The following is a 12,250-nucleotide window of genomic DNA, read 5'->3' on the forward strand; positions in this document are numbered from 1 at the left end:
AACCACAATGTCCAACAAAGGTCACACCGTAAACATATGCCACACGCGAGGTAGCACAACACAAGGTGCAAACAGGTTCTGCTGAGGGCGCAGCTCAACAAACCCCAAAAAAATACATGTGGCAGCACAGTTGGTGAAGATCTAATTCAGCTTCGGTGGTGGAGGAGGTAGCGGAGAGCCATCGCGCAGATCAGCACTAATGGTGTTGATGGCATCTCGGTCCCGGGGGCCGAGCAGCCGCTAAAGATGCAGATATCCACACATTTCGAAAACAGGGTCAGTAGCACGTTATAGAGGCACACGCTGGATCACAGGCTTATTTCGGGCCGTCCAAAGCGTCCAGACTAGAACCCCGATAATCTTTTTGACTATAAACAGTAGGGCAAAACACCCCACTGCAATTTTTATAAATAACCAAGCAAGGTCCAGAGATACAAAGAAAGAAGAAACACAACAAGGGCTTGAGAGTAGCCCCTAAAAACAGAAGAAGAAGAAGAAAGAGAAGAAACTACAGAAGCTAGAAAAACCAAAAAGAAGGCTAAGGCTAAGGCTAAAGCTAAATCTATATCCCTAGGCAGGAAGGAGCTGTCAAAAAGAAACTATCCTTGAAGATCCAGCCATGAGTTGAATTGGTTGGCATGTTTTGGTCTCATCCTGTGCTTGAGTAACTTCAGCTCCATCAAGAAAATGTTCTTACAACCTTGAAAAGTGGGGTGGATATGTTCAAAGATCTTGTTGTTTCTGGAAATCCAAATAGCCCATGAGCTAAGTATTATTATGTCCATGAAGAATGGGAGTCTTAGCTTTTCCTTAATGTCTTGGAATGCCTCAAGAATAGATAAATTTGGTGATCTGGTGGGACAGATGTGATCCCAACATCTCTTAGCAAAAGTGCATCCCCAGAACAAATGATACAGAGTTTCCTCCTGTTGGCACCCCCTGAGAGCACAGTTATAGTCCTCTAGAACAAATGTTTTCCTTCTCAAAAGGTTTCTTGTATTTACTCTGTCATGTAATAGCATCCAGAAGAACATTTTGTGTTTAGGTTGGCATGATGAATCCCAAATCCAGTTGAAGTGTGGGGGAGTTTGTTTGAAGCCAATCATAACATTAAGCCTTGGCAGATGAAAAGTGTTCATTACCCCAGATATAGCTCCACGTGTCTGTGTGATTCTGGTACTGTGATTGCCTCATAGAGTAACACATCTCTTCAAGCTGTAAGAATTGCTCATGGGCCTTCATTGATAAAGGAAGGTGAAAAAGATCTTCCAAATACTTTGTGGCAAGAACCTGTTGCGCTGTAAGTCTGACATTAATCACAAAAGAGAAAAGATGGGGGAACTGATGCTGCAAGAGTTGTTCAGACCATAAATCAAACCAGAAAAAAGCACTTCTGCCATCTCCCAAGTTGCACCTTGCTAAGCCTTTAAACTGTTGAACTAATTGCAAGTTTGCCTTCCACCAGAAAGAACCTACTAACTCATCTCCTGGCAACTGGTCCTCATTGTAATGAGTCTCCAAATCAATTTCACCCATGGAATGTCATGTCTGTTGTAGTATTTGTGTAAATTTTTCATAAGCAGTGCCTTGTTCTGTGTGAAGATATCCATGACTCCTAGCCCTCCCTGACTCTTTGGTCTACAAATAGTGGTCCATTTTACTAAAGCTGGTCTATGGTCTTCCATATCTGGTCCTCTCCACAAGCAGTGCCTGGAATATTTCAAGATTTGCTGCTTAATAGTCACTGGTACATCCAAATAGCTCATGAAGAATATTGTGAGAGATGCCAGAACTGATTTAACCATTAACAATCTGCCTGCATAGGTCATAAATGTGGCAATGCCAGCCAATCTTTTTGCAATCCTATTAACAAATGGTAAGCATTGCTCCACTGTTGGTTTGTGAAGTCCTAAAGGAAGCCCAAGGTATGTGAAAGGAAAGTGTCCCATCTGACAATTAAGGGTTCTAGCATAAATTTGAGCCCTCTCTTCTTGAATATTAATAGGTACCATGATAGACTTCTAGTAATTTACTTTTAAACTACTGGCATATGCAAAAGTGTTCAGTAGGGCTTTAAGACAGATGAGTTGTCTAGAATCAGCTTGCATTATTAGCAAGATGTCATCTGCATACTGGACAATTGGAAAGTCAGTGCATGAATTAATTTGCAGAGGTGCATGTCGGTGTCAAAACCGGCGGATCTCGGGTAGGGGGTCCCGATCTGTGCGTCAAGGCTGATGGTAACAAGAAGTAAGGGACACAGATGTTTACCCAGGTTCGGGCCCTCTCGATGGAGGTAAAACCCTACTTCCTGCTTGATTAATATTGATGATATGGGTAGTACAAGAGTAGATCTACCACGAGATCGTAGAGGCTAAACCCTAGGAGCTAGCCTATGATGGTATGAATGTAATTGTGATCGGCCTTCTAAGGACCATCCTCTCCGGTTTATATAGACACTGGAGAGGGCTAGGGTTTACATGGAGTCGGTTACAAGGAAGGAAATATAACATCCGGATCGCCAAGCTTGCCTTCCACGCCAAGGAAAGTCCCATCCGGACACGGGCCGAAGTCTTAAGTCTTGTATCTCCACGCTTCAATAGTTCGGACGTTGTACACAGTCCGTCAGTCCGGATACCCCCTAATCCAGGACTCCCTCAGTAGTCCGGCGCGTAGTATTGTCTTCGGCATTGCAAGGCGGGTTCCTCCTCCGAATACTCCAAAGTAAATACCGAACACTCAAATCGTGTCCGGATCTGGGAAATGATCTTCGCATACCACCGTAGAGAGAATGATATTTCACAAATGCAATCTGCTGACAACTTTTCCTGATGACATGACACATTATTATGATCGGATCCACTATTCGAACCATTTCCACACAACCAGCTACAACGCATATCACGAGGCGGTTTCTGTGACACGTCTTGTCAAAGCAGAGATCGTGTCCCCTTTATTATGGGATTCTCATCAATATGGGTATGGGTAATCTCACCACGCCATTAATCGTGGCGCTTGGGAAACAAGCGATTCTCGACGGGCTAGTGGGGAGGCGCACCGCTTCAAGCGCCTCTATAAAGGGATAAGGTTCCCCCATTTTTACCCAGGCCTTCTTCCTCCTTTGCCCATCTCGCCCCCTCGAGCTCCAGCGCCCAAGCCCAAGTCTTCCCCGCACAGCTAAACATGTCCGGAGCAGGAGGCAAGTGGGTGGCTTCCACCGTCAAGGAGAAGCACATCACCAATCTTCGGGCGGCCGGATACTTGGCCGCGGACATAGCGCACCATCTACCAGACGCCGGGCAGGTCATTCCGACCCCAGGACCACACCAGAGGGTCGTATTCATCGCCCACTTCGTCCGTGGACTGGATTTCCACTCCATCCCTTCGTCTGCAGGCTTATGTTCTACTACGGGCTAGATTTCCACGATCTAGCCCCGAATTTCATCCTCAACATCTCGGCGTTCATCGTCGTGTGCGAGGCCTTCCTCCGCATCCGGCCTCACTTCGTCCTATGGCTGCAAACTTTCTGCATGAAGCCGAAGGTGGTAAGAGGCCAACAGGCGGAGTGCGGAGGGGCCATGGTGGGCAGAATGCCCAACGTCACATGGCTCGACGGCTCCTTTGCGGAGACCGTAAAAGGATGGCAATCGTGGTGGTTCTACATCACCGAGCCGCGTGGCACCAACTGGGCAGCGGCCCCCGAGTTCTGATCCGGAGCCCCCATGCGGCTTACCTCCTGGGAGAGGAAGGGCCTGTCCTGGGGCGATTCCGCGGAGCTGGCCGGACTCCAAACATGCGTCAAAAGCATGAAGGACAAGAACATCAAGCTTGTCAACGTGATCCAGGTCATGCTCGTTCGTCGAATCCTGCCCTGCCAGAGGCGGGCAGTCAATCTGTGGGAGTTCGTCCCCACCGAGCACCGGACGCTCCAGAGGCTCTATGACATGACGCACAAAGGCGCATGGAAGGAGCTGTTCAAGGCCTCCGAAGTGCCTCCTCCGACATCCGAGGACCGCGGGCTTCACGCCGCGCGGGCTCCTAGGCCGGTGAGTTCTTAGACCGACACCGGATCCAGTTCTTCCTGATATATCCATGGGAGTGCCTTAAGTAGTTGTATATATTTATTTTAGGATTACGTGGAGATAGCGGAGCAGGTTTACTGCCCGGCTCCGCTGCCAGAAGACCCAGTCGATGTTCTCCTGACGGAGATGCTGGTCCCGGCGCCATACAAGGTGCCGGAGAAAAAGGCCGAGAAGAAGGCCCCGGGGATCCGAAAGGGTCTCCGGCGTAAGGTCGTGCCAGAAGCCTCGTCCGAAGATGACGAGGCGGACTCCTCCCACGAAGGGGAGGAGGATGAAGAAGAAGATGCCCCATCCGAAAAGGATGAAGGGTCCGGGGAGGCGGACCCGGGGGCCGGAAAAGGTCCTCGGCGCAGGGCCGTCATTCCCCTGTCGTCCGATGACGACGAGTCAGATTCCTCCCGCGGAGGCGGGGGGAATCAGGAAGAGATCCTACCATCCCCCATCGGGGGGGGGGGGAGAAGAAGAGAAAAGCCGCCCCAGGAGGGGAGGCTGGGGCGTCCAAGAAGGGGAAGGGGCCCCTTCCGAACTACTCCGCCACAGCAGCTCTCAACGAGGAGGGGTGGCTGCCCAGGGGGAAGCCCCTAGCGCGATCGTAAGTGTTTGCACTCTATCATGACTTCACTTCACAGTTTTTGTATTTATAGTGCCGAACATATGTGCAGTCCGGCCAGGGATCACCCCGAGGTATCCTCCTCCGGGTCCCTGAGCAATTCAGAGATGAATTCGCTTCCGACGGCCACTACTCCTCAACCCGCGGCTGACACGGAGGTGTTGTCCCAAAGGCTCCCAGAGCGAGGGGAGGTGACTCTGGAGACGCCCCGAGGCGGGGTCCCAGACGTCACACACGCGGGGCTCAAGATCCCCGCGGATCATGTCGATGAGAGCCACGGCCAGCCGGGCTCTCAGCCGAACACAATTTCAGAACCTTTCATGGTTCCGGACTCAGGCAGGCGACCCCTCGCTAAGGAGGGCGAGCCGTCTGTGTCACGGACTTCTATTGCGCTTGAGGCGCCGGACGGTCTACTGGAAGCGCTTTGCGGCGCTTCCCTAGACGAAGGGCACCGTACTCTTATGAGTATGGTGATTCGGAAGGTTTCGTCCGCCAAGAGCGGACTAACCGAAGCTTGCACCAGCCTCCTAACAGGCTTCGAGGTAAGTAATAAATATGTGCAAAATTACCACCCGATAGGTAGTAGCCCCTGATACTCTGTTTGGCATTCGGAAAGAAAAGCCGAGCAGAGGGTCAATTAAAATCCACGGGAGTCTAATCATAAGTATTATTTTGAATAAGCAGGCTGTGCTGCTTGCTGCTGCTGCCCGTACCGCCGAGGTTACCGATCTGAAATGGGACCTGGAGCAGGCGCAGGGAGAGCTCGACCTCACGAAGAGGCAGCTCGAAGAAAACAAGGGTAAGTAATTCCCGTTCTTATATATTTAAGGATAGGCAGAATTGGTGGGTCTAACAACTAAGTGTCTTGACCGTGTAACAGGGGCCCCTGCCGAAGTGGCGGCCCTGAAGAAGGCGCTGTCCGAGGCCGAAGACAAGGCAGCCTCGGAGTGTAAGGAGTGAGAAAAGCAAAGTGCTAGGGTAGGTGAGGTACAGCAGGAGCTCCAGGACCTCGACAAGAAATGCGAGTCCATGGAGCATGATCTGAAGGCGAAAGAGGCCGAGCTTGCGAAGGCCCTTATGAGCTTAAAAGACGCCAAGGCTGAAGCCGAGAAAGCACAACAGGAGATCCAGGAGGCCAAGAATATAGCAGCAGGTAAGAAGTTCTTTATGCAAAGCAAACATGTGGAGGAGGCGTTTCTTTTACTTACTCGAATTCGGAGCTCTCCAGGGGCATTCGCAGATCTGCCACGCAGCGTATCAGACGTTGCGGAGTTCTAACATGCCCAGGAGGGGAACTCAACGGAGAAGCTGTTCTGGTCCCAGTATGCTGGGGCCGAACACCCGATGCCTCTGAGTGACCAACTGAAGTAGTTGGTCGAACTCCACAGGGCGGCCGAACTGGCTATGAAGGGGTTCATAGTCCGGATGTGGCTTGGTGAGCTCATGGCCAGTAGCTACTTCGGCCTGATCAAGCGGATGATGGATGCCTGCCCGCAGCTTGAGGTGATCAAGCGATCCATGTGCATCGAGGGTGCCCGCCGGGCCCTTGCCCGCGTCAAAGTGCATTGGGGCAAGATGGATGCGGAGAAGCTGGTCAAGGACGGACCGCCGGAGGGCAAGGCGCATCGCCATCCCGAGCTGTACTATGATGGCGTTATGAAGGGTGCCCACCTCGTGGCTGACGAATGTACCAAGGACACCATTTTTGAAAGAATTCGCTTCTGTCATGGTTGTATTTTAAGGACGAAGTTACTTGCACTATGTAGCGCTTTTGTTATTTAAAATATTACCTTCTGTGCGGCTGTTTATAAAATCCTGAAAGTAGGCCAGTCGTTGGCTTCCGCCCCCACACGACTAGCACTAGGGTGTTCGTGGAAATCCCGGACACTCTTTATCCAAATGTTTGGTCCCTTAAGGAGGTGTCCAACGCAGCGAACGAGGCAATCGGACTATGCAGCTTTATAACTTTCACTTAGCCATAGAAGTCTACAATTTTAAATTTCGACGAAGCCCCTAGAATCCAGAAGGCCGAATTGGGGCGCTATATACGCCTAGATCGGACAAAGCCGATTTATCGCCTAAAGCGGAAAATCTTTAAGGATTTTATTACCTCTCGAACAACGACCAGCTCTCGCCACATCATGCCGGTTAGTTTTCGGCTTTCTCTACTGAGGTGCTCGTCTGGAAGAACCAGGACACAATCGCAGTAGTTCTCCCTGCGCTACCTTAGCCGATATAACGGAACGTAAGGCACCAAAACAAGGGAGCTGGGCTATCCCAATTGTAGACCCAAGACATGATTCGGAGCTGATGCATATAATGCTATAAGTTCGGGGTGCCGCACTATTTAAAGTGTTCGGACTTTTCTTGCCATACTTCAGGGCGCCATCAGAAGCCCCTGGAAAACTGGCCGTACCAAGATGTACGGATGCAATACCAAATAAACATTTATAAGAGAAAAATACTCAAACAAGGATAATAAGTTGTCGCTATATATAATCCCCCATTGACGAAAAATAAGTTTAAGCATATGTTTACAATGGATGCATTAGGCAGAGATAAAAATAGGACTATTTGACATGTCCTATCCAGGGGCAAGCCGTGTGCGGATAGATGAAGCAGGTATAATGATCGTAAATAGATTCCACCTGGGTATTTCCTTCTGCGCACAACGTCCGTTGCCTCCTTGGGTGTCTCTTCCATATGAGTCCGGCGATTCGACTCTTCTAAGGATGCTGCACTAACGCAGTGTCCTGAAAGGTAAAAAGGAAAAGAGTATGAAGGTATTTAGCGGTTACCCGCATTATCGACTGAGTCGTTGATGCGCCTCCGCCTACGCCCAAGGTATCTTGAGTGCGTAATTGTGTACGCGTGGCACGAATGCTGCTTTGGAGGGGCTTGAGAAGAGGCCGAATTGCTAATCACGATCTTGACATTCGTGTTGATCCTATTGCGGGGTGCTCCGGACTCGTTTGACAGCGCTCGAAGTTGTCGCCGGATTGGTTTGTCGGAGGAGGCCACATTGTACTTCTGCCGCGAGGGCTACCGTATGCTCTTATGTTCTAGGGAGCGGTCCATATTTCCGTTGACTGTGATGACCCCGCGCGGTCCCGACATCTTGAGCTTGAGATATGCATAGTGTGGCACCGCATTGAATCTTGTGAATGCGGTTCGCCCGAGCAGTGCGTGGTAGCCACCGCGGAAAGGGACGATGTCGAAGATCAGCTCTTCACTCCTGAAGTTTTCTGGGGATCCGAAGACCACTTCCAATGTTATAGAACCCGTGCAGCGGGCCTCTACTCTAGGAATAACACCTTTAAAGGTGGTTTTGGTGGGCTTGATCATTGAAGGATCAATGCCCATCTTGCGCACTGTGTCCTGATAAAGCAGGTTCAGGCTGCTGCCGCTGTCCATAAGGACACGCGTGAGGTGGAATCCGTCGATGATTGGGTCTAAGACCAATGCGGCTGAGCCGCCATGACGGATGCTGGTAGGGTGATCCCTACGATCAAAGGTGATCGGACAAGCTGACCATGGGTTGAACTTGGGGGCGACTGGCTCCATCGCATAGACGTCCTGTAGTGCCCGCTTCCATTCCCGCTTGGGGATGTGAGTGGCGTAGATCATATTGACCGTTTTCACCTGGGGGGGGGGGGATTTCTACTACCCCCCTCCCCCGTATTCGGACGCAGGGGCTCATCGTCATCGTCGCTGTGCAGCCCCTTGTCCTTGTTTTCGGCGTTTATCTTGCCGGCCTGTTTGAACACCCAGCAGTCTCTATTGGTGTGGTTAGCTGGTTTGTCCGGTGTGCCATGAATTTGGCACGAGCGCTCTAGTATGCGGTCTGGACTGGACGGTCCCTGATTATTTCTTTTGAACGGCTTTTTCCGCTTGACTGCCGTGTCTTCCGTGCTGTCGCCGTTGTTCCGTCTCTTATGTCTGTTGCGCCGTGGCTTGCCGTTAGCATCGCGGCCGTCCGAAGTGCCGGAATGCAGCGTGGTGCCGCTACGAGCCAACCAGCTATCCTCACCCGCACAAAAACGGGTCATTAGGGTTGTGAGAGCTGCCATAGACTTGGGTTTTTCCTGGCCGAGGTGTCGAGCGAGCCACTCGTCATGGATATTATGCTTAAAAGTCGCTAGGGCTTCGGCGTCCGGACAGTCGACTATTTGGTTCTTTTTAGTGAGGAACCGATTCCAGAATTTCTGGGCTGACTCTCCGGGCTGTTGAGTAATGTGGCTCAGGTCATCAGCGTCTGGTGGTCGCACATATGTGCCCTGGAAGTTGTCAAGGAATGCATCTTCCAGGTTTTCCCAACTGCCAATGGAATTTGCTGGCAGGCTGTTTAACCAATGCCGGGCTGGTCCTTTGAGCTTAAGGGGGAGATACTTGATGGCGTGTAGATCATCTCCGCGGGCCATGTGAATGTGGAGAAGGAAATCTTTGATCCATACTGTGGGGTCTGTTGTGCCATCGTATGATTCGATGTTTACGGGTTTGAACCCTTCTGGGAATTCATGATCCATTACTTCGTCCGTGAAGCAGAGGGGGTGTGCAGCGCCTCTGTGCCGGGCTATGTGGCTACGCAGGTCGGATTGGTCTGGGTTGCTATGTTCGGCCCGACCGGATTTGTTGATGATATATCCGGCGTGACGGTCGTCATCGCGCGCTGGGGCACGCCTCCTCAATCCATAGATCGATCTTGGCTGTCCTGCTTTATTGTCCAGAATATCTTGCAGGTCGTGCCTGTTGCCTTGAGCCGTAGTGTATCGGCGTGGGGGTGCGGGCTGGTATCCGGGCTGGTATCCCGTTTTATCCCGGCCACGGGGTGGCCGGTCAGCCGTTTGGCATTCGAGTCCATATTCCTCGGCTGCCAGGACTTCAGTCCATCTATCTGTGAGCAGGTCTTGATCAGCTTGTAGTTGCTGCTGCTTCTTCTTCAGGCTCCTCGCAGTGGCTATAAGCCTACGCTTGAAGCGCTCCTGTTCCATGGGATCCTCAGGTACGCCGAATTCGTCGTCGCCGAGGCTGATCTCGTCTTCGGAGGGGGGCATGTAGTTGTCCTCCTCTGGGTATGCGTTTGTCGCCTGTTCTTCTGGGCTGACCTGCTCATCTTCCTGTTCGGCCTGCTCAAAGGCGGGTTGATCAGGGTCATATTCTTCTTCGGTGCCATCCGGATTATTTTCGCCTCCGGGGCCGGTGTTGCTATGGCGGAGCTTGGAGCGGCGCCGACGACGCCCATTCTTTGACTTTCTTCCCGAGGGGTTGTCCTCCGTTGCCTCATCGCCATTAGTTTCCTTCGGAGTGTCCACCATATATATATCATATGAGGAGGTGGCCATCCACCGCCCGGTGCGCGGTGGCTCCTGTGATTCTCCTACATCGTCGTCCATACCATCGATGTCTTCATAGTCAAAGTCAAGCACGTCGGTTAGATCATTGATTGTGGCAATGAAGTGGGTGGTGGGTGGGCAACGAATTCCATCGTTGTCTGCTTCCCACTCGAGCCGGACATAGTTCGGCGCGGAGTCTCCTGACAAGGAGAGAGACTTCAATAAGTCCAGCATGTCGCTAAAGGGCGAGTGCTGAAAAAACGTCCACCGCGGTGAACTCCATCACCGGAGCCCAACCAGGATCGGTGGGCTCGGGGGAGCGCGGACTGGAACCTGCGTCCGGATATGAATCCGGGGGTCCAGAGTCACAGGTTCCCTCAGAGGTGAGACATGTGTTCGGCTCCATCGCCGATGAAGGTACGGCCTGTGGGGCGGGGTCCAGCCCTCCGTCCTTAGGCAAAGCAACCTGTCTCGGATTTATATCCGAGGCTTCTGCCGGGACGATATCCCGAGCGACGTCTGACAGCAGGTCTAAGCCGTGCTCATCGCGACTGTTCGGCGATTCTACCGCCGGCCCGAATCCGTCGAAGATCAAGTCTCCGCGGATATCCGCCGTGTAGTTCAGGTTTCCGAACCTTATTTGATGGCCGAGGGCATAGCTATCGATCTGCTCCAAGTGGCCAAGTGAATTGGCCCGCAGCGCGAAGCCGCCGAACATGAAGATCTGTCCGGGGAGGAAAGTCTCACCCTGGACAGCGTCGTTAATGACGATTGAAGGAGCCATCGAGCCTGATGGCGACGTCACAAAGGAAATCTCCATGAAAGCACCAATGTCGGTGTCAAAACCAGCAGATCTCGGGTAGGGGGTCCTGATCTGTGCGTCAAGGCTGATGGTAACAAGAAGTAAGGGACACAGATGTTTACCCAGGTTCGGGCCCTCTCGATGGAGGTAAAACCCTACTTCCTGCTTGATTAATGTTGATGATATGGGTAGTACAAGAGTAGATATACCACGAGATCATAGAGGCTAAACCCTAGGAGCTAGCCTATGATGGTATGAATGTAATTTTGATCGGCCTTCTAAGGACCAACCTCTCCGGATTATATAGACACCGAAGAGGGCTAGGGTTTACATGGAGTCGGTTACAAGGAAGGAAATATAACATCCGGATCGCCAAGCTTGCCTTCCACGCCAAGGAAAGTCCCATCCGGACACGGGCCGAAGTCTTGAGTCTTGTATCTCCACGCTTCAATAGTCCGGATGTTGTACACAGTCCGACAGTCCAGATACCCCCTAATCCAGGATCCCTCAGTGCATGAAGGAGGCCCATTCCCATTGCTTTATTGATTACTGATTGGAGAAGGTCAGCAGCTATGACAAACAACAGAGGTGATAGAGGATCTCCCTGTGGTACTCCCCTTCTACAGTAAATCTTCTTACCAGGTACTCCATTCAGTATTACAACAGTTGAAGTAGAGTTAAAGATCATTTCTATACATGAGATCCACTTATTGCCAAATCCTTTAGCTCTGAGAATGTCTACAATTGCTTGATGTTCAATGGTATCAAATGCTTTTTCAAAGTCTAATTTTAGCACAAGCAATTCTTCTCTGCATTTGTAACATTGGTGAATGTATTCATAGGACCACCCCAAGCAATCTTGAATAACCCCGCCCTTAAGAAATCCATATTGGTTAATGTGGATCATTTGCAAAATAACCTTTTGCAATCTATTTGCCAATAACTTAGTGATGATCTTTAGCACCCCATTAAGTAAAGAAATAGGTCTAAAATCACTAGGGGTGAGAGGAGCAGAGTTCTTGGGGATGAGGGTGATATATGAGGTGTTGATGCTCTCAAGAGAAATTTTACCTTCATGGAAGGCATGCACCAAGTTTCTTACATCAGCTCCAATAATGTCCCAACAAGCTTTTAAAAACTCATTGTTGAAGCCATCTGGCCCAGGGAATTTATCAGTAGGCAAGTCCTTAACCACATTATTTATTTCCTCATCTGAAAATGGCTGTTCAATGTCCTTGAAGATATCTGGGTTGATCTGGTTGGAAAGAAGGTTTTGCAAATCAAAATGCATAGTATGTCCCTCAGATTTTTCCTAGTCTCTGTTTGAAGGATTCCCAAAGTAAGCCAGCCTTTCCATCATGATCCATGATTTCAATTTGATCCTCATTAAGGAGCATATCAACCTTATTATACTTGTAGTTAA

The sequence above is a fragment of the Triticum dicoccoides genome, chromosome 4B (genome assembly GCF_002162155.2).
Source record: "Triticum dicoccoides isolate Atlit2015 ecotype Zavitan chromosome 4B, WEW_v2.0, whole genome shotgun sequence".
Taxonomy (NCBI): domain Eukaryota; kingdom Viridiplantae; phylum Streptophyta; class Magnoliopsida; order Poales; family Poaceae; genus Triticum; species Triticum dicoccoides.